This window comes from Mauremys mutica, chromosome 4 (genome assembly GCF_020497125.1).
Source record: "Mauremys mutica isolate MM-2020 ecotype Southern chromosome 4, ASM2049712v1, whole genome shotgun sequence".
Lineage (NCBI taxonomy): Eukaryota > Metazoa > Chordata > Testudines > Geoemydidae > Mauremys > Mauremys mutica.
Window position 1 is genome coordinate 91799248 of NC_059075.1, and position 20041 is coordinate 91819288.

At 41.6% G+C, this 20041-nt stretch overlaps 1 long non-coding RNA gene across 1 annotated transcript in view; it reads right to left on the bottom strand.

The window, feature by feature from the left end:
- Nucleotides 1-20041, bottom strand: part of LOC123369949 — a 57139-nt gene that overhangs the window by 6940 nt on the left and 30158 nt on the right. The gene's annotated exons all lie outside the window — the stretch shown is intronic.

Consider the following 20041-nt stretch of genomic DNA (forward strand, 5'->3'; position numbering starts at 1 on the left):
AACTCCTCTCTTCCAGTCACTTTAAAGAAAGCAAGATTGAGACTTAACTTCTACCTGTTATATAAACTAATGGTAGAACAATGGGCCAATCAGAAGCGAGAGTAGAAACAATCTTGTGCCCGCTCAGGTCCTGATTCTGTTCTCACACCAGTGTAATTCTATTAACTTCTAGGGAGTTTGTCCTGATTTACACTGAAATAAGTTAGAGCAGATTCAGGTCAGGAATCTCCATTTCAGTGAAGCTAAGGTACAATGAACTGTCAGCCTATTTGAATGACAAATCTACTTACAATAGTCTCTTGCTTGCCAAATCACTGAGTGGTATTGGTGCCATTCTTACAGTGCAAGTAACTCCTACCAAATGTAACCAACATTCCTTAGCCAGTCAGCCAATAAGCAGCAAACTGGTAATGCCTATAGTGGAAGGGGCAGGGGGCAATCTTAGCTTCATGGCTGGTCTGACATATAGTGGGAACAGAGGACTTGCACTCAAATGCTTAGAGGTTTCCATCATGAGCAAGCACCATCTTAATTTTGCTCCACCTATATAATTCAGTTTATGCTTCTAAATCAAAGTACCAATGTGTTCTTAGTCAAAAACTGTTTCAGTGTCTTGTGCACAGAGATGAGTGGGTGAGCCAAGGCTGACGACTGCAAATGAGGTGTTAACGTTAGTTGCTCTACTGAAGTTTCTCAGAAACCATGGCATTTTATTTATTTTAAGCCCAGTATTGAGTGCCATTATTACAAATCTGATAAACTTTAGAGCAGTCTAAGCTAAAGCAGGTATTAGCATTCCCGCAGTGAAGTGTAATGTACTGGTTTTTGATTGTGCATGCATGTGTGTACAAGCACATGTGCATCTTCCGCTTCTCCACTTGACGGAACGAGAGACTTTTTTCTAGTGCTTAGGGGTTGCTCAATGTAGGCTAGTCACAACCCCCCCACACACACTATCTATCTATCTATCTATACTCCCTCCCTCCTAAGAGAGATTCAAAATGTTAGGGACTCCTGTTTTGGGAGCAGAAGTTCCCGAGTTCCATTCCTCACTCTGCACATATGCCATTTACATTGGTCACCTTTAAAATCATGCCTATTTTGTCTTAGATAAATATATACCATTTAGCTCAGTACTTGCAATATTACCTAACTTTCTCTGTAGTTATTACAAGAATTACAGAATACTGCAGATATTACAGAAAACTGCAGATATCCAGATAAAAAAAATACTTTTGTCTACACAACCACTTATGTCCGTATAATTTACATCACTCCAGGGTGTAAAAGTAATCATACCCCAAGCGACATAAGTAAACTGACTTAAGTGCTGGTGTAGACAGCGCTATGTTGTCAGGAGAGCTTCTCCCGCCGACATAGCTACCACCTCTTGCGGAGGCGGAGTAATTAAGTCGATGGGAGTGCTCTCTCCCGTAGGCTGAGAGCATCTTCAGCAGACACACTACAGTGGCACAGCTGCGCTGCTGTAGTACTTCTAGTGTAGACTAGCCAGTTACCTGAGGTAATTGGCAAGTTTTTAAGTCTGACAAGTTCAGTTGGTGATAGTGGTGTATAGTGTTTGAAGCTATGATTTGTTTACAAGAGTTTTTTATTGCATGTGAAACAGACTATTTTAATTCCAAGATCGCTATATAAAGCCAAAGGCATGGTATTGAATCTGACCATTAAGCAACAGTGGCATTAGAAATATGTTTGACATTTCATTGTAACAATAGAAACGGCGGTATCTATCATAGAAATCTTTCACTAATTAAATGGGAAATCATTTATTGACATGAACATAGATGGACTGTCCATAAAACAAAAGTACATAGGATCAACGTGGAAAGAAAGGTAAAGACATTATTGCAGCTTCTGAAAGCATCTCTTAAAATCATCTGGTAGGCTTATTGGTGTTTTTGTGGTTGGTGTTACAAAGACATGAGTTGATAATCCAGCACATGCTACTCTCTCAAACATTTCCAGTACTGGACTGTCTAAGAAACAGCCATCAATAAGGGTGTTGTGATGTAATCCAGGTGGGTTCTGATGAGGTTTAGGTAGAAATAAGGCTAGTCAGTAATGTACACTGGATCATCTTATCTTCTCCACTCCTAAGGCACCCAGTGGATTCTGAGGAAATTCGATGGGCCTATGAAATGAACATCTAGTGGTCACCATGAATCCCACCATTGAAGAGGTTAATGTATTGGTATCAAGCCCACAATACCTAGAAAATTAAAAATCATTCCAGATATTAATTTCTAACCCCATATGGCATGGATTTCTCAGAACTGGCATATCCTGGTTCTGTTGGGCAAAAAGCCAGCACATTTTATGTTTCAATAAGAAGATAAACAACTTTATTTTAGTATTACATCAACTGCAAGATTTATATTGGCATGCCAAAGGCCAAGAGATTACTGACTGCACTGACAAGCACCCTCCCTCCCGGCCTTACGCCATACATTTTAGATTCAGCTGAGCTGATGTTCTTTGCTTCCACTCCATCTCACATGGACTCTTGATGCCAAGACACAAGAGAAAGAAAGAAATGCTATCCTAGAATTCATCAAGTGAAAAGGTACAATACAATTGCATCTCTCAAATTTCCTGAATCTTTCATTTGATGATAATGTAGAGATAATACATTTCAAGATCATAAGGAGAACCTCATAAGGGAACCACAAGTGAATTTCATGGGAAATGGGAATTAGAGAAGATAGTGACTGGACAGGTCCTATAACTCTGGCAAAAAAAAAAATAAAAAAAATCAAAGGCTTCTTCCCCCATACCATCACTTTCCAAATTAAAACTTCATCACATCAAAATCTTTCCTTATTCCACTCACTGTTGTGGTAAGCGCCTCCTGACTGAAGCCTACACCTCGCACCCCTTCCCCCAGGTCAGAATCCCCTCCTGCACCAAACTCCCTCCCAGAGCCCACACCCCTCACCCTTTCCTGCACCCTAACAGTCTGCCCCACCCTGGAGCTCCCTCCTGCACCCAAACTCCCTCCCAGAAAGAAACTAATATAACAGCTGTTCTAAGGGAAGACGTAGGCTATTTTGAATTAACTTAACTATATTCAACTTGTTTTAAGACTGAAATGTAACCACAGAACGGCTTTATGTCAATTAAAAGCCAAGTTTAGTATAGTGTTAATAGCCTTGATGCCATAATTGTAATAACTTTGTTTTAAATTAGGAAAAAGACTTGTGTACAGGGGCCCCACAAAATCTAATAGCCCCGGGCCCACAGGAGAATTAATCCGGCTCTGGTTTTATAGTCATTACAAAGGCTATGAATTGACTTTGTAAATAGAACAGAACCTTTCAAACCAACATAAGGAACTAGGGGTTGAGTTATTGGGTCCTTACGTGGACTTGCTACTGAACTTACCCATATGCACAATTTTCTACAAAGTAGTAATATTTTTGTGTAGCTACAACCCTCCAGCTTAAAAGTGGATGAATTACATGTATAAAGCACCACTGAAGTTTCAAAACATCTGTGTGTCCTTTGGAGTAAGAGACACCATATCAATATCAAATATATCTAATAAAGAACTACATTAAAGTTTAACTAGTCAGTCAGGAACATAGGTAAGGCTCTGCCCCCAAAGCTGACCACACTCCTGGTTTCAATTTCACAAACAAGACACTAATAGTATCAGTATCCCTTTATAACATACATTTGCAGCATATACAAATATGATAAAAATGAAACACAACTTGCAGCATGCAGAGCAATGCAGAATATACAACACACAATGAAATACTGCCTCCAAATTCTACTTCATTCAACTGGAAACAAATCATTTTAAAAGGTGCTTGTGGTCCAAAAATTATTTAAAATACCAGCCAAATCAGACTGTCCAAAATCCAATTTGTTCCATGTCTTGTTTGGCAGATGATTTCAAAGATCAATAAAGTTGTCTTTGTCGACAATCATGAAATGTTAACCAGCCTGAGTGTTCTGAAGCTTTTACGAAGTATTCAGCTTCATTAAACATTAAACAGCCTTGAAATATAAATATAAAATAACTGTCAGCTTTCTATCTTTCAGCTACAGAACAAAGGTGCCTAAAATATGGAAAGCAACAGGAAAATATTAAATAGATTGGGAATTCACAGACAGTAATTTAAGAAAGCTGTCAGTAGTAATTGGCTCATTCAGATATGCTCTGCCATGAAAGTAAGACAATGTTATAATGCCAATTTGTGAAACAAAATATCTGGTAAGGAACAAAAAAATCATGTGACAAATTTACATCGTGGGAAGTTCATAAGTACCTCTATGGCTGCATGCATACAGGCCTAAGGCCTGGTACTTATTTACACTAAGGCCAGTTACACCACTCTGCCAGCGTAATGAGCCTTCAAGTGTGTGTAAATGAGAATGAGGTCCCTATACTCTCCTCCCTGTCTTTTATGTGAAAAACCCAGCAAACACAGCAGAAAAGAATGTAAGGTTCACAAAGGAGAAACATTAGTTTTATAAATCACTGAAAGTGACTAGATGTAAGCTGTCAAAATAAGTCAACGAAACGGTGTGGTGATCTACAGTCTGACATGCCACACTCTGTGATCTGAGATACAGCTAAAGGTTACTTACCATACAGCAAGAAGTTCTACTTTAAAGCCTATACCTATAAATCAAAAGGACTTATTTCTTGGGCTTTAATACATGTGACCAATTTAATATTTAAGTTTTCATAACAGTAGCCTTAGGCTGCTGTCTTTAATTCTTCATTGTTTTTGCATATTAACAGTGTAAGATAAAATTCAGCCATGACACACCATTCACTTTGTTATTGTGGTGCTCCTCTTCCCTGCTCATGGAGCAGATGCACTGGCTCATCTGTCTGGGGTTAGGGAACAACTTCTCCTCTGGGTAAGTTATTCCATAGCTGTTTCATCTGGCATTGGCCATTGTTGGATATAGAATACCAGACTAGATGGACCCTTGTACTGATCTCTTACGGCAATTTGATTAGCACTCCCTGTTGTGGGCTAAGAGAAAGAAGGGAGAGCAGGAGAGGGAGGCTGGATTTGGTAAACAGGTATGTTTAACTAAACAAGTGAGACTCATCAAGCTCTCTCATTTAGTGCACCTAAGAATTACATCATTCAGTCACCAACAAAACTATGGAGAGTCCAGGATGCAACCCAGAATCTAAATTCTGAACACCTAGAGGCAGAAGAAACAGATCTTTTTAAAAATAATATGTTTTTACATTTGGCAAGATGTGACATATCAATGTGCTCACATAAAAAATAAATGCATTGGACACATTAGGAAATAATATACAAACAGTATTTGACATAGGTTATTTTTGTTGCATACTCCTCAGAATATAACTAGAAATATACTTTTGCATTTCTGGGTACTTAAGAATGCTCCTATATACACATGCTGTACAAAGAAGAGTGCAGGTCTTCTAACAAAGATTTACGGGAGTATGTCTGAACACTTTATCCTGACAGCACACCCGAATTTCAGAGATGCTGGGCTTCCAAGGGTCTGGGGGGCACTTAGGTCCTCTGACAGTCAGTCTCTATGTTTTTAATGAAAAGGAATTCTGAAGTGTACATGGAAAAGTGCTGCACACTGTGGGCTAATATGGAACCGTGCAATCCAGCCAGACAATACAGGCAGGGGGAGGGCACAAGCAGCTTTATTCTACCTTTGCACCCTCCTATTTCTGGGGATTTACCTGGCCCCTGGTGCAACTCAGAGCATCCCCAAAGGCTACTATATGTTACAGCAACCTCATATTGCCAGACCAACCCTACACTCTCCCATTCCCCACACTCCTCCCTCTCCCGGCATACCCAGGAAATACTCCTGTGCTGGGGCTATACAGGAGGGCTGCTCCATCAGCGCTGTGCCCATGGTGGGGAACCCTGTTATGCACAAGGCATTGCCCAGACAGCTATTCCCTCATTATATCAATGGCATAGCTTAGAGAGGCCATAACGGGGTGTATGTGATTTCCACAACAATCCCATATGTGTGATTTCCACAACAACGAGTACTGTGTGTGTATGTACATGTGTGATCACCACAATACCATTAGGAAAAGGATACATTTCACCTACTGTGCCTTTAAGGTTAAAGTATAAAAATTCCATTTGTTGAGAAAGTAATAAAATAATTCAGCCACACCACCAAATCTCAGCACAGTGGCCAGGACTGGTCCTCAGTACCACATAAGCCCTCTGTGAGGTCTGCACTGAGGGGCTGCAGAAGAAATGGCCAAACAAAACTGGTATGCACCCTTTATATGCTGTGGAAAGGGTTCCTGCACTAATCCCTCACAGACTGGCATGGAGCACGCACTAGGGACAGGCCAGAGGAGGGAATCATAGGGTGCCCAATATCCAGTGTAACTGGCACAGGGACGTATGGGTTGGAATAGCAGACACAGAGAGAGTAGATGGTCTTCCAGGCAGCAGCAGCAGCAGTACTGGAAGTGGTGAGGTGGATTTCCTGTATCCAACCCCTCTGCATTCAAACTTGAAAATTTGGGCTTTATGCAGTGTGACAAAGTTCCTCCTCTGCCTTGGTGGGTCCTGTGCTTTTTGGTGGAATTGCTCACCTCAGAGGTTCACAGCAGCCCTCAGTTTGGCAGCTTCTGATGGAGACTCAAACCTGATGTTCACTCAGCTAACCTCATCACTGGCCAGCATGGGGGAAATGGAGAACAATCCCCACAGTCTCTGTGTCCCACGTAGTGGGTCGGGGACAGGCCAGATCCCTTGGACCAGGTCAACTCCTTCTGTGTCGGATCAGGAGTTGGGGGGGATGGGGGGAGCCTGGGCTCACCCTCTACACTGGGTTCCAGCCCAGGGCCCTGTGGATAGCGCTGTCTACAATGTCCCCTGAATCAGCTGTGTGACAGCTACAACTCCCTGGGCTACTTCCCCATGGGCTTCCCCCAGCACTTTATTCTCACTGCAGGATCTTCCCCCTGAAGCCTGATCATGCTTGTACTCCTCAGTCCTCCAGCAGCACATCTTCTCACTCCCTGCTCCTTGCATGCTCCCCTTACTAACTGATGGGAGGTCCTTTTTAAACCAGGTGTCCTGATTAGCCTGCCTGCCATAATTGATTCTAGTAAGTTCTTAATTGGCTCCAGGTGTCTTAATTAGCTTGCCTGTCTTAATTGGTTCTAGCAGATTCCTGATTGCACTAGGGCAGCCCCTGCTCTGGTCACTCAGGGAGCAGAAAACTATTCATCCAGTGGCTAGTCTATTTGCCTTCTACCAGACTCCTCACTGGTCTGTGTCTGTCACAGCACATAGAGTGAATTTCACCGTCTGTGTTCTGCTCTGCTTGTAGATATATTATGCAGATCTACTCTTTATAAGAGACATATTCCATATTAGTGCCACACCCACTATTTACATCAGGGGTGGCCAACCTGAGCTGGAGAAGCCAGAATTTATCAATTATATTGACAAAGAGCCACAGTAATATGTCAGCAACTCCCCCTCCCTCCTCCCGATCAGCTGTTTCGTGGCATGCAGGAGGCTCTGGGGCAGAGGAGGAGGAGCGAGGGCATGGCAGGCTCAGGGGAGGGGCCAGGAAGGGGTGGAGTGGGTGCAGGGCCAGTGGCAGAGCCAGGGATTGAGCAGTGAGCACCCCCTGGCACATTGGAAAGTTAGTGCCTGTAGCTCCAGCCTCAGAGTCAGTGCCTATACAAGGAGTCACATATTAACTTCTGAAGAGCCACATGTGGCTCCGGAGCCACAGGTTGGCCACCCCTGATTTACACTATGTACACTGGTTGGCATCAATTGCCACATTCGTCCTACAAATTTTTAAGATACCAATCTGAACCTAGTTTCTGGAACCCATTTTTAGAAGTAGTTTTAGTTGTTGCCTAAAATTCCCACATCATAACCACCTACAAGTCCCACCCAAGGAGAAGTTCCCCTACCTTTCACACACAGATTGGAATGCCATATTGCAGATCCTCAGCTAGCATAAACTGGCATAGTTCCTCTGAAATCAATGGAGCTAAACCAGCTTACACCAGTGGAAGATCAGGCCCTTTACTTATTTAAAATGCTTGTTGGTTTTATAAAAAAGTAAAATTCCTGTAAGTTAAGAAGAAAGACCAAATTCCTCCAAGCTGTTTTCAGCTGCTGTAGAGGAGGGAGGTACTGGGCTCAGTACAACAGCATTTTGAAAAGTGACAGAGATGAAAAAACAAATCCTTGCCATTTGGGTTGGTTTGGAGTGGAGCAGAATGAAAGACTGTTTAGAGAGGGCCATCGGGATTTACAGAGGCCTGTAAAAACAACTTAGATCCAGAGCTAGTTTCCCTCTTTCTCTAATAGAAATGGGAGCATATTGGAAGGGGAAAGAAAGGAGATGCAGTCATATTGGGAGCTAATGAGAATTCCATCAAAATGCCAATAAAATTATTTGAGGTCCACTTTCAAAAATGCCTAAGTGACTGAGGAGCACAAGGCCCATTGAAAGCTTTTGAAAATCCCACTCCTAAACCAGTTTTTAAAAAGTATGATGTTCCTTGATCCAGTTTGCCTTTTCCTAACTAGCAGAAAGCTTTTTTTAAAAAAAAAAAGAAGTTAAAATTAGGTGGAAAAAATGTATAACTGGCTACAACTGTTAATTAAAAGAGGCGAGGGCTTCCTGCTTGGCTACTGTCCCAAAATGTCTGATATTCCTTAGCATTTTTTCTTTGTTTCCACACCAGAAGTGATAGGTTTGCAAAACAGACTGGAGAAAACTAATGAGAAATGACCATTGCTGAAAAATGTTAATGTGGAGTGGGAGCCATTTAAAAAACAGTAAGAGATTTTTTAATATAAGTTCATTCCAGTAAATCAGTGTCAAAATGACAACAGAAGCCAACATGGCCCAACACAGCTCTATGGAACAATATATATGATAAACAAAAAGCTTTTGAACCCATCCCCAGAGTAGGAGAAGTGAAGGATTTGATGAAGTGTTAAAAAATAAAATTAAAGCAAGTAAAACAAATTAATTAAAAATAATCAGATACAAATCATATATTATAGCAAAACTCTTAACTCGCAGGGTAAGGTTTTTAAAAGTATACACCAAATAAAGACAAAGAATCAAAAACTGACATTTTAAAATGAGAGTGGAAGATCTGAGATGGAAACAGGAACTAGCGGAGACATCTCCCCCTTTACTGCTCTGAACTGCTTCCCATGCATCAGAGGGCTTTCAAAAGTTACTTCACCCCCGCCCCCCAAACACAGGTTGGTAGAGAGCAGGTAGCCAAGGACATTTCATCCCCCTGGATCAAAAGGGGGAACCAAGAAAGAAATTGTGAATTTCTGAGGCACAGGGTCCTTCCCTGGGCTGTTGCAGCTATGCATTGCCCACCCCTATGAAGGGTAAGACATAAAGGGCCTGGTACTCAATAGGCCCTAATTCTCTGGGGCAGATTCTATACCCATGATTAATTCCACTCATGCAGTATATGGAGGGGCTGCAGGGAGCTGGTTGTAGCTCCCTGGTACTCAGCCACCCTGCCCCGGTGCAAGGTAGAGTTGCACAGGAGCTGCTCTCCCATACACCACTGGTTATATTCCCTCAGAAACATTATCATGGCAGAGAATTGGGCTCCCATCCATCACACTTCCTCCCCTTTGGGTCCTGCCTGTGCATCACTCACAGAATGTTCTCAACAACTTCCTACTCTTTGGTAGGGTGGCAGCAGGCACAGGATGTGATGGACAGTTCCCTTACACAGGAAAAGTTCTCCACTGCCTATTTAAAGGCCACTTTGCACCACATTATGTGGCTTTGACAGATTTGTGAATCTGACCCTCTTTCTTACCCTTTACTAATGAATGAAAGTGCATACGTCAAATTCATCAATGGTGTAACACCACTGAAACCAATGGAGTTACACAAGGGATGGTTTTGATGTCCTTTGTCTAACTCAGACGCTACTATACTGATGGGAGAGTTTCTTCCATCGGTGTAGTTAATCCACTTCCCTGAGAGGAAGTATCCATGTTGTTGGGAGAAGCTCTGTCTACACAGGGGTTAGGTCAGTATAATTACTTCGCTCAAGGGTGTGGATTTTTCACACCCTTGAGCAATATAGTTATAGGTTTGTAGTGTAGATCTGGCCTTGTTTTCAAGCAACAGCACAATGGCCTCACTGCACATTAAGCGGTGGGGACCGCTGTCTGGCTTGCTGGAAAACCTGTGCACCCCTTTAAGGGCTAGAGAGCCAGGGAGTGACTGTCTGCTGCAGATGGAAGCCCCCTGGGTATATATTGAAATGACTATGGAATTACCGGCACTGTACATTTGTATTTGTCAAGTGCTACCAGACATTTAAGAATACAGTTGTGGCCTAATTAGACCACATCCAGTGTATCCTGTCCTTCTTCCAACATAGCCAGACAAAGCTATTTAGCTTGTGAATGCTAAAGAGGAATGTGTAAATCCAAACAAAAAGCTGTTTCCATTAAAATTTGCAATGAAAAATGGAAACATCAAAATTAAGAATTTTTTTCTTTCAATAAAAACTAAATTTTGAGCCTAAATTATCCGACAGCAACTCCAATTCAGCAAGATACTTAAATCTATGCATAACTTTGTAGTCCTGTCCCAGCCCCACTGACTACTCACACATTTAAAGTCAGGCATGTGTTTAAGTATTTTGCTTAATCAGGACTCAGTAACTATTTATAAATTAAGATAGGGCAGATTGCACAATGCCAAAACATGGGGCAGTGGGAAGCTGTGTCACTCCAAGCAGGAAGTAAACTGTGCCAGATCCTTTCCGACTGTAATTTGCTTCCCTATCCCCATCTGCTCAGATGTGCACGGGAGGGGGAGTAGCAGCCTTGCAGCAGCACCATCAGGGAAGGAAGGGGTGATTTATTCCCCTTTTCTACAAAGGGGTGTAGAACAGCTCATAACTGAGCCCTAAGAAAGCACTGAGACCAGACGTCATAGAGAGGAAAAAGAAATGGAAATGTAGAGAAGTCTTCACTAACATTTTACAAGTTCACATAGTTCAAGAGACATCCCTGAAGACAAGAAAGAGACCATCATAATGCCATTAGTTAAGAAAAAGCCTAGGAAAACTGAAAACATACATACGGAAAGCATAAAAAACTGCTTTAGGAGACCAAGTGGGGGAACACGTTAGACAAGCATACTAGTGGTTCAATTAGGGATCTCAAACATGCCAGAAGGAGAAATTCTCTAAGGGTATTACCGCCAGGATAGACAAAGGGGAGAACTTATATGGAGATATTCAGAAACACTTCCCAAAGTTCTATGTTGGAAGTTAAGTGCATAAAGAACAATTTAGAGCAGGAAATAAGTTATTGCAGGGATACCCACAGGGATCAGTATATGTGGAATATGGCTTTTTACCATTTATACAGTAAAAGCGATGGCTTGGGCTGATTATTTAGCAAATAAGATTTACGATGAAACTCACAGAAAAGTAAGCCTAGATTAATACCACAGAGAATAAAGTCAGAACAATTACTCATTGATAAGGTAATCAATAAATCTTTGTTAAAAAGAGGATGCAAGTCTAAAAAGGATGATTTGTTGTACAGGGTAATCTACAAAGGAACCCAGTCCACAGGTGAATGGAAGGACCAGATAAACCTCTAGAGAAGATGCTTGAAATTTCTATCCAAGTATTACATTTGGAAGTAACAGAAGACTTTCCAAAGGAACCCAATGGCAGCAACTAATTGTAAACAATTTGGTCAATTCAACTGGCATATATTTTGTATAAATATCTCGAAAATATAAAACAATCACATTGAACAAGCCACATTATTGTTTAGCTGTAAGGAATAAAGCAATTGAGAAACTAGGGTGCATTACTAGAGGGAAATATAAATGTCACTATTAAGATGATGCTTTTTCAATGCTAGAATACAAAAAACAAATGTTGCAACATCTCCCGTGTCAACAACTGTATGCAAGCAGAAAGGGTAGTGGAGTGAAATACTATAGACCATAGGGATTAAATGTATAAACAGCAATTATAAAACAAACAGAAACAAAAGCAATTATTTGAAGTGTTCTGGAGATGCTGATGGCCCAATTTAAGACTAATCAGTTATTAATCCAGACTATGGCATGGTTATTTAGAGGGATATTATCACAGAGGTATTAGATCAAAAGAATTACTTACTGTACACTAAGCACATGTGCTATGCAGTTGAGATCTCTGAAAAATGAAATCTCTATTAGGAGGGACTAATAGATTCTGGAAGAAAATTAAGGAAAAGTGCATTCGTTTGTTCTGGCAGAGAGGGCTCTGACAGAACCCTCGGGGACAGACTCTCACCTGGTGTAGCTCCACTTTCTCCAATACTTAATTGAATTAATTATGTTTAAAAGTTGATATTTTTCAGAGCTGAAGATATTGTATGTTTAGGAATCACAAAGCAATAAAATCCTTTACTTTTTTTAAATAGAGAAAGGGGATTCCAAAGAGCGAGAGATCTTAAGAGCAGTCTGACTACCTTAGAATCCTACACACATCCACACAGCTGATTCTCTGTTTCCACACACAGTTAAAAACGGGTACAGGCTACCACAAATTGTCAGAGTGCATTACAACTTGCTGTTTGAAGACCCTTCTAGCCAAGAGCATCACACCAAGTTATATAGGCTACCTTGTGAAATAACTAATTCTTTAATTACCGAACTAAATGCTTTACAGTCTAATATTTAGGTAGCAAGCGATATGAATGTGCTCTCTCTGACTTAGTAAAATAAATGGAGATCTTTTCAGCACACAATACCCTTTATTTTACATATCACAGTACGGTACAAAGACATAAAAAAACCTGTAACCTCTCTCTTAAAATGTGCCTTAAAATCAGTTAAATCTTTAAGAAAATATATTTGGACAATTTTATAGGCTTTAGTTTTAAAGTAAACAACACAAAGAAAATACAATATCTTCCTGGGTATGTGCTTCTAAATAAAATGTCAGCCAGGCTTCCAAAATAGTAAGTACGATACTGTTGAAAATAGACCAGACTATGCATGATCCTAAAGTGACAAACCAGCACAGAAAACATCTTATGCCTCAGCCCTTGGTTGGTTTGGTTTGTCTTGACTTGATGGTGGTATGGTTGCCAACTTTCTACTTTCTGAAAACTGGACACCCTCCTGCATCCCAGCTCTTCTCCCAAAGGCTTGCCCCCATCCCACCTCTTCCCTCCCCAAGGTGCTGCCCCATTCCACCTCCTCCCACAAAACCCTGACCCTGCTCTGCCTCTTCCCACAAGTCCCTGCTCCCACTCACTCCTCTTCCCCCACACCCTTCCTCCTCGATTGATCCTCTTCACCTCCCTGCCCACCCCCAGCTGGGGTCTCTCTGCTCCAGAATCTGCAGCCTGACACAGAGCATGCTGCCTGCCTGCTTGCCCAGGAGATTCAGGTAGGAGATGGTCGTGGCTGGGCAGGGGCTGGTGCAGATTGATGACCCACTGGCTCCCCCACACCCTTTGTAACCTGACTTTTGGCGCTGGTCAGTACATCTGACCAAACACTGCCAGGTACCCTTTTTGACTAGACTTTCCAGTAGAAAACTGGACACCTGGCAACCCTAGCTGGCAATAAGAGAAGAACAGGAGACTAACATATTTTTCTCTAAAATTTTAGGGAATACCTTAAGCCTCTTGGTGTCCTGCAAATTTCCCAAAATGTATACAGACAAGGTGGGTAAGGCAATATCTCTTACTGGACCAACTTTTGCTGGTCAAAGAGACAAGCCTTTGAGCTACACAGAGCTAGTTACCCTGCACTGTCCTACTGTCCTCATGGTTTAGTGCTTCATAGCCAGAAAAATAATGGCTTCCATAGCTTCTGAGGCCCACTCACTGTTATAATCTGTATAATAAGTATTAGTTTAGCCTTTAGTATGGAAAGTTAATCTCCTAATAACATTTCAAATTACTGATTACACTGTTTGGAAACAGCTATCGTTCAGGAAACCTTTGCCGAAACCAGACATATAAGATATACAGCATTCTGTAATTAGTGTGCACCTTTTAGACTTGGCTAATTACCTCTTTTATCAATTAAAATGTTTTTCCCATTAGATAATATAGTCAAGAGAGAAAAGTGTATGCTCTGTACTTCTAAAGCAGCTTAAAATTCAGCAAGATAATGTCACTGATTTGGTTAATTCCAGGTGAATATCAGGTTATTCAACCTAGGTGAATTTAATGATTCTGGACAGGTCGTGAAATGAATGTCCCTGTAAATCATCTATAATTACAAACATAAAAATTAAAAATCAGCCTGAAGAGAAAGATAACATAATATTAATGAAGGAGAGCAGTAATCTATAGATAGATGTGCTACTGCTTTAATCAAAGCCATTCTGATGACAAGCCTCTAAACCTCCTGGGGACTGTACTGGAACTAAGAGGCCAGGGCCTCGAATCTGCTATAGTTTTTAATGACTATACTTGATTAAACCAACAGAGGTTTCCAGTATACTTCCCATAGTAGCATGGAATTTTTTCTTAAGATTTTTTTTCTTTTCTCAGAGAGTCTGATATATTTCAGCCTACAGTTTGGTTTTCAGATGGCCCATTCCCATTTTCATCCTTCCAACTCATTTTCTGCTAGACCTAGTCTGAGAAGATTTGCTTGTGTATGTATCCAGGGCCAAAGCCAAGGTTTTGATCATTGCAGATCAAGAATTTCAGATTGCAAAACCTTTGAGTTGGGCCCATCATCTTTCATGATATGTGCATGCAGAGCTTAGCACAATGGGGCCCTAACCTCTGAATGGGGCCTCTAGTCACAATTACAATAGCAATCAATAATAAACAACAACAATGCACTTTTCAAAATGGTTAAAAACCCAAATTAATAAACAATATAGACAAAATCCTGCCCTTTCCTCATTGACTATAAAACTGGAACGGTTCCACCAGGCAAGTTGGGCGTGTATAATTTTGTGCTGGGGATTTCCTCCTCAAAACAATTAGGCACACACCTCCTTAGGACCTCCCTACAGCACTACATGGGCAGCGGGACCAGCATGGGACAGGGACAGGAACAGAGCATATGTTGCCTGTGCTTCCTCCCATCCTTCCCCCTCATCCTCTGCAATGGGAATATTAGGCCAACAGTGGCTACTGAATCGTCAGGTCTTCCTAAGCAGCAACAGTTTCACATACAACTATGTGAGGAAAGATTTCTCCTCATCTTCTTACGGACCCCTATGGAGCAACTCTGCATTCAGCCCACCCATTCACGCAGGGCTAACGATATATGCCCAGAATTACATAAAATAAATAAATAAATATATTTTGCCAGGACTTGTGGATCAAGATTGTTTTTCCTTTGCTTAGCTTTTCCCCAAGGACTCCACAGACAGCAAAAGCAGAACTGGAAAATTACTCTGTGCTCTGGTTTTAGGTATCTGACATTAACTTTTGAAAGGAAAACAGAGTCCTACACACAGGATTTGTCAGGTGAGTACAGGGCAAACTGATTTACAATTTATTTTTTAACTTAATTGCATTTGTAATTTTAAAAAAGATACAGGTCTCTCGCAACTTACGCGCATTTAACATATGCGATTTCAACTTTACACATATGGCCGGAGTGGGGGGCGTGGCCTCAAGCGGGGGGCATGGCCTCAAGATTTAAAGGTCCTGGGGCACCAGCTGTGGCTGGGAGTCCCAGGGCCTTTAAATCACCCCGGGGGCTCCCAGCTGCAGAGGTGGCTGGTGGCCCCTGTGGCGAACTAAAGGGCCTGAGGCTCCAGCCAACGTGGAGCTCCGGGCCCTTTAAATGCCAGCCCCAGCCCAGCTACCAAAGCTGCGAGCAGGATTTAAAGGGCTCCTCCGGGGTCCCCACCATGGTGGGAAGCCTGGCGGAGCCCTTTAAATCCCGCCCACAGCTCCGCTGGCGGGGCCGGGGGGGCATTTAAAGGGCGGCGGGGGAGCCCCGTGGAGCCCTTTAAATGCCCCCCCGGCCCGGCCGCTGGAGCTGAGGGCGGGGTTTAAATGGCTTGGGGATATAATTTTGACTATATGCGTTTTTCACTTTACGCGAAAACCGCGGAACGGAACCTCCGCCTAAGATAAGACTTGCCTGTATTGCATATTTGTGGATTTTAAACAGGTTTCTATTTTTCCCTTTGTTTTAAACAAAAGCTTTCAGGCATATCAGAGATGGGCCAAAACAGAACCCTTGGAATTTTGGAATCAGAGATGGTTCAGATTTGAATCTCAGGATCCAAACCTGCCTATCTAGTTTGGGTTGCTGTTTGAGACTAGGAGAGGCTTATTTTTCAATTCTACTTTGGCTGAGGGTGAAATCTTGCAACAAAAGCTCCTTTCATCATATTTAGTCTCAAGATGACAGAAATATTGTATATGGAATCATATAGTTGGACTTTTACATGTCGTCTTTTGTGCCTGTAATTATTTGTGACCACAGAATTTGGTACGCAGTTGACTGTGGGCAGTGGTGCAAGTAGAATTCATTTCTTACTGGTATGCTGCACTCATGGGAGGGACACAAAGGGGCGGGGCACCAGCTAAAGGGGGGGGTATGTGACCTCCCCACGTGACTCCTCCGTGCCCCATCCTCAGCCTGGGGTCCCTGCACTCTCCCCGTTCCCTCCCCATGATCCATCTCACATTACCTGGGGAGAGGGGCTCTGTCCTCCTCCCATGGTGCTGGAGACTTCTGAACTGCAGGGCTCTTTGGCACAGCTGTACCGCCCCCAGCCCTTCCACGCAGCTGCGTCTCCTGAGTCCTGTCTGGGGTCTCTACAGCAGCCCTGCTTCCAGCCCTGTCCTCTGGCGGGGCTGCTGTACAGACCCCAGACAGGAGACACAGCTGTGTGGAAGGGCTGGGAGTGGCACGGCCATTCCGGAGGAGCTGCCAGTGTGCGGCCTCCCAGCGGCCCCACGTTCTGCTCCTCCTGTGATCTTTCTGGTACAGAGTACTGGCTATAAATATCTTATTGGTACAGCGGGCCGGACCACTGTACTTGCACCACTGACTGCAGGCTCAACATTGGAAGATTAATTTTTAAAATTTGGCTGCTAGGCCAAAATTTTCAGAAGTGGACACTGGCTTTGGTTGCCTCAGATTCCAAATAACCAACTTGGAGCTACTTTGGATTGATTTTCAGAAATGCTGAGCATCTGCAGCTCCCATGGACTTCAACCGGAAATGTGGGTAGTCAGCACTTCTAAAAGCCAGGCCCAAGATGCTCAAGTTATGCACCCAAAAATTAGTAGCACTTTTAAAAAATGTGGACTTACTGCCCACAGTGATAAGCTGGGACCCATTCCTGGGGGAAAAGCTGACTTCTTGGTCTAGTAAAATTAAAAAAAAGAAAACCAAAAACCAACAACTTCTTCCCACCCATCATAAGACAGAGGTATTGGAATATTTATATTGCCTCATATTAATAGCATATCAGTCTTTGCTTTCCCCCCATTCAATACTAACGTGTAGTCACGTTAGCACATTTCATTGTATGTTAGTAAAAACGAATGTTAATATGACCTGATACTAATTTGCCATGACAGAAAATTCCTAATACGATAAAACTTTCATATCATATTAGGAGGAAAAAGTCTGTTCCTGCCTGTTCCAGGTCACTTTCAATGTTGCCTTTGAGCATAAAGTAATGGGAAGCATTTGTCTGGCTGTGTAAAGGGTCCCTAATATAGTTCAATGGCAAAATGAAAATGATATTCAAGTGTACCATATCTTTTTCTATGTGCAATTTAGTCCAATATAAGAACACTCACAAATGCAATATATCAATTAGACTTCATTTAAAGGAGGCTTCAACTCCTATTAAAAACAAAGGACCCAGTACAGCTGCAAATATCTGTGGCCATTTGGGTAGTGCATGTGGCAGAAGGCAGAAGAGGAGTACGTGTGTGTGGAGAGGCCATTTCCTCCCTTTTACTGCCCTTTTATTTAGGTCTTTGCTTTGTTTTGTTTCTTTTTAACAAAAGCAAGCTGGAGGATATATCTTTGAGCCAAAATGGCTACCTTCCTCATCTCTAAAAGAGAATGGTCAGCCAGGGAGAGTATGTTCAAGCAGTGGTTCCTTTTAAAGGTTTTCCTAGTTCACAAGCTGCCATTTTATTTACTCTCCAGTGTCTGAAATTGGCCTGGTCAGAATGGGGAAACAATGGAATGTCAACAAAGGGACAACATCCACCTCAGAATACAAAGTAGCCATCTTCAAGTTGTGAAACCTAGGAAACTCAGGAAGCTTTCATGGGCCAAGAGCCAAGGAGGCTTATGTTGGCTGGTTTGAGTGCTATAGGTGAGATTCTCAGCTGCTGTAAGTCAATATTGTTCCATTGACTACCCTTAAGTCAATGGAGCTACATCAGTTTACAACAGCTGAGGATCTGACCCTATGTGTTTTTAACATTTGGCACATATGTACTTGTTTAGAATAGGGTTTGATGGGTGATTCTCCAGTTCTTTAAGGCTAAAGTAGTAGGGTTCATATAAACACTATACAAATAAGAGAGAATGTTTCCATATCCTTCTTGGGTATTTCCTGCTAGGGCACAATTTGTTTCTTTTGCAAACAGAACCCTTTGATAGAAACATATTAAAAGGTGTTCACATGCATTGCTATGCATTTTAAAGGGTGGTGATGGAAAGGCTTTCTTCAAACTGTAGAAAAGAAGTAGCAGCCAGACAGACTTACTTCCTTTGTTCCTTATAATCCAAACAAACACTTGTCAGCTAGTGTAACATCAGCAGAGCTCAATTTAAATCAATGGAGCTACACCAATTTACACCAGCTGGTGAGTGCTCTTTCTCTGATGTATTTTATATCATCCCTGGAATGCCTCAGCAGTTATGTCTTCAGATAATCTGAAGAGCTGCAGATAATGAGTTTCACTAGGTAGTTTGCATAATTCACAGAAATTTTGTAGTTACCTTTATGCGAGAAAAATTTTTAACTGATATATTACCCACATTCTATAATTGTATAAAGTGAAACAGGTTAGAAAGTCAAATGTTTTTCTTTGTTGTTTCTTACAGAGTGTGATAGGAACAGAGAACCAAATGTATCCCTTGTGTAACTCCACCAAAGACAATCAATTTGCACTAGCGGTGCATACAACTTGGAGAATGCACCAGGAGTAAAACATTATAATATTTATTTACAATCCATTTTTTAACTTTGGGTAAAGGGTTTGGTTGTTAAATCCATTACACATTGAATACATGTTTTAAAAAACCCATCAAGTAAGTCTGCCTCATTGGTGTTCCATAAAAGGGGAAAAAATGACTGGATTTAAAAAAAAAAAGTACAATTTTAACTGTATTATTGCTTGTGAAATATTACAAGTGCAAAATATAATTACTGTAATGCTATTTTTGATATCATATCAGCAAATTACACTGAGTCCCTACTGTGACACTTATATCAGGATAAGAACTATCCTGTTGTGAGTGTCAATCCCAGGGGAAAATGAGGCAGTACAAATGGCTGTGATGCTTCAGCAATTAGCTACCTCAAGAGTGCAAACTCTTATTTAAAAAATACTTATGGAATGTTCAACTTGTAAACATCTAGAACATTTACCTCCTGTTTGTTTTTTGGTTTTTTTTTAAGCAATTAGGCTTCCAGAGGATCATTCTATGTAACAAGAATTACTTCCTTATTTTGCCACCCATTTTACTTTTTAATCATGAGAAAATCCCTTTCTGCTATTAAAAGGCACACCATGAAATCTGGACCATTTGTAATAACTGCATCTTTTCATTAGTACTAATACCTTAATGCCATAGGACAACCATGTAATGTGCTGAAGGATTATATAACTTCACATCGAGCAAACAAAAATTACGAGTTTCAATCACCTTTGGGAGCAAGTGATTTTTCTCTTTGAAAGTTCTTAACTATTAGAAATTATAGGGGGAGGAACAGAAATATGTAGCATTACAACTCTTTGTAAATTTTCTGTGTTTGCTCTGGATTCAGACACAGTCTAGCCTAAAGAGA